This window comes from Triturus cristatus, chromosome 7 (assembly GCF_964204655.1).
Source record: "Triturus cristatus chromosome 7, aTriCri1.1, whole genome shotgun sequence".
Classification (NCBI taxonomy): Eukaryota; Metazoa; Chordata; class Amphibia; order Caudata; family Salamandridae; genus Triturus; species Triturus cristatus.
This window is the reverse complement of record NC_140590.1, coordinates 1,155,515,525-1,155,518,665: the sequence shown is the minus strand read 5'-3', so window position 1 is coordinate 1,155,518,665 and position 3,141 is coordinate 1,155,515,525. Positions and strand designations below refer to the sequence as shown.

Here is a 3,141-nt window from a genome sequence, read left to right as displayed (position 1 = left end):
ACACACACAATAGCTGGTAAAACCGCTGGAGTCTAAATGTTTTATGAGTTGATTAATTCCTCAAGATTAGTTGTTCATCCTAGCTAACCTTTCACTGATCAATAAGTTCTTTCCATTTGGTCAATGGACCAAATTAGCTGGAACTAGTTGATGGTGAAGATGCACATAACCTTAATTCCACTTTGATTTTATATGCAAAATAAGCAGACACTGGAAGTTTTAAAAACGTTTATCTAAATTTTAAATGTGAGTGAACCATCACAAATGCACATCACAAACACCATCAATCAAGGAAAGAAGATTCAATTAATCAAAAACACTCTCAGTTTCAATGCAATGACTTCTGCTCAGAAAGGAGAGGATAGAGAGAGAAGTACATTAGAAATACACAAATTCGATACTACCCAAGATGGTGTGAAGACCAACTTCCTGGCCAAAGAGCTGGTAAGGGTCCCCTGGTACAGGACAGGTGACAAAGGCTTCAGGACAGGAATCAGGAGAGGATAGTGGACCTCTCTAGAACCGACGAACTTGTTGCACCCCTCTCTGACACTCTCTTCCTCCTCGAGATCTTCCGCGATCTTCTTTCTAATCAATTGCTTAAGGTAGGAATTCTGCATTCAGTTCTTCATCAGCATCACTCGTCACTCCGACAGCACCTCTGGCTCACAGCATGACTCCTGCATCTGGCTTGCATAGCATCCTCGCATTCTCGAACTAACTAACTAACTAAACTACCCCAATTATACCTTTTTGGGACTCATGTACCACCCCCTAAAGTTGCAATATCATAAAAATACGAATTCTAATTGGACAGGAAAGGGGCGTTAGGTCATCACACCATGATGGCATAGCATTTTAATCAAGTTGCCCCTTGTTTATAAACCCATCCCCTTAATTTATATTCATGCTTTACTTTCCCATTCGGATTTTATTCATATTTGCAACAAATTATCAACTATGTCTCATATGTCTTTAACAGTTGAACTTGTGGCTTTTGGGTTCCCAGGGTTTAGCAGTCTGTGTTCTTGGCTGTGATTCAAACATGGTGTCATCCTTCCTGGTGCACCTCGGTTGGACATGCGCCGACGACTCTTATTGATAACACTTGAGTCATGGCGAGAAGGCCCAAATACGAACTAATGGTATCAAAAGACAAAGGTCCTGCGCACACGTTCAGGATAATACTATCAATAGTACCTGGTGGAGGAATGAAATAAGCTCAGAGTCTGTAGGATTATGAAAAAATGAAGATTGACATCAGGAAAATTAAAGAAAAGTATTCTTTATGTAAGTCAACATCTGACCAATACATAGCATACAATTCATCAGCCGACACGTGTTTCGTCACACCGTGTAAAGATAGGACTCTTCAGGGCTAAGAAGGACATAAACAAAAGATGAGTAAGTAAGAATATAAATGCTAGGTCAAAAGAAACAATCAGCATGAACATGCTGTGTAAAAGGCTCATAATTAAGAACAGACGTGCACCAGAAAATAAAGACATGGAAGACAGAATTCGTGAAAACCAGGAAAAACACCCTGTTGTAGCTGGAATAGCTAGCGACTAATCAAAATGGAGACAGAAGTAAGAAATGTGTGTGAGCAGTTATTTAGAGCCAAGGGACAAGTAGATGTCCTATGAGAGATAAAAGCAAGGTTTGAAGATAGTGCAAGGAAAGTGAGTCCAACAGTGTCAAACAGTGGTCATGATCGAGGTGTACCAAGAAAAATTCAATAAATAACATTGCACGTATACAGTCGTAAGATGAAAAATGGTAAAGGCAAAAGAGTGCGTGAAATAGAATAATACGTTACGAGATGAAAACAAAATATGGACAAGATTACCGTGTCCATATGCGCACAATGCTTATTTCACAAAAACACAGCACTGGTCGACAAATTAAAATGATAGTTGGCTAGGAAAATGCATGGAAGATACCAAAGAAAGACAGAAAAGACAGAAAAAGACAGAAGATGTAGACCAAAACGGCCAGCAAAGGATATAATCGAGCTAACAGGAGCTTGCGAGCACTGGACAAAAACAGAAGCATGTCACAATTACGTGAAAGTTTAAACTAAAAATACAAATACTGGGTAAAGTCACATGATAATTACAGCAAACATCATCGCGTGAGCACAAATCTCAGTTAAGCATGTGTGGAACAAAGAATATGGTGACAAATTGATCGTAGATATAAAGACCTTCCCAGAAGACCATACAGTCAGATGCAAAATTTTAAGGAAATCATAAAGTAGTATTGCACTGTTACAACTAAATTGTGTAGACGAGGCAAAAACAATTAGTACAATGCTCCAAAACGGTAACTATCGTACCAAGGATGAAAATGTGACAGAAACAATCCATGGAAACATCAAAACACATGAAAGCAAGAGAGCCGTGCAGTGTTAGCAGACAAGATCGGGAAAGCGGGAACGAAAACTCGGTAAATAGGAGCCGTGAAAAAAAAGGAGAAATGCCGCAAATGGAGGAGAAATGTGTATAAAGCAAGTACCTGTTAACTTAATCGTGAAGATCGTTCCTGAGTATGGAAGGTGAAGGGTGCGGTACGATGGGACCGACAACCCGACGTGGTGAAGAAGGCGGCGATGTACACCAGCCACTTGGTTAATTGACTGTACACTCTATGGATATGTAAAGGGCACAAGTGAGCCTGGTGCGGGTCAGAAAATAAAATAAAAGTGGGTTTAATGGGGAAAGCGGGGAAAATCCTTACCGAGTGAGTTGTGGATCGCGGGTAATGGATCCACCGATTCCAAGATGTGGGAACATCATGGTTGTGGAACCGGAAGCTTAAGTAGAGGGTGTGTTCGTGGTGGAATAAAGAACTAGAACGCGCGGTGCACGCGGAAGTGTGTTCGAACGGAAGTGAGGGAGTGATTAACACTGTCATCCTGGTGACGCGTGTTGAGTCGACAACGGCTCGTGTGGGTTAACGCACAGAAGGAGGTGGCGATTATAACAAGTGCCTTCAGTGCTAAGATGAAATGCAACGTAGAATAGAAGTAAAAGAGAGAATCAGGGTAAACATACTAAAAAATCCTGCATAGGGAGGACTAGGGCTCACAGCCAGTTTATCAATCAAAAGAAAAAAAAAAAAAGAAAAAAAGAAATAAGT

At 40.6% G+C, this 3,141-nt stretch overlaps 1 long non-coding RNA gene across 1 annotated transcript; it reads right to left on the bottom strand.

Annotated features, from left to right (window-relative positions):
• Positions 1 to 214: 214 nt before the first annotated feature.
• Positions 215 to 2,863, bottom strand: LOC146811312 (uncharacterized). Its single transcript, XR_014966713.1, has 3 exons — positions 2,740 to 2,863; positions 2,518 to 2,647; positions 215 to 1,378 (listed from the first exon to the last, which is right to left on the bottom strand). It is a non-coding gene; the product is annotated as an uncharacterized LOC146811312 (long non-coding RNA).
• Positions 2,864 to 3,141: the final 278 nt, after the last annotated feature.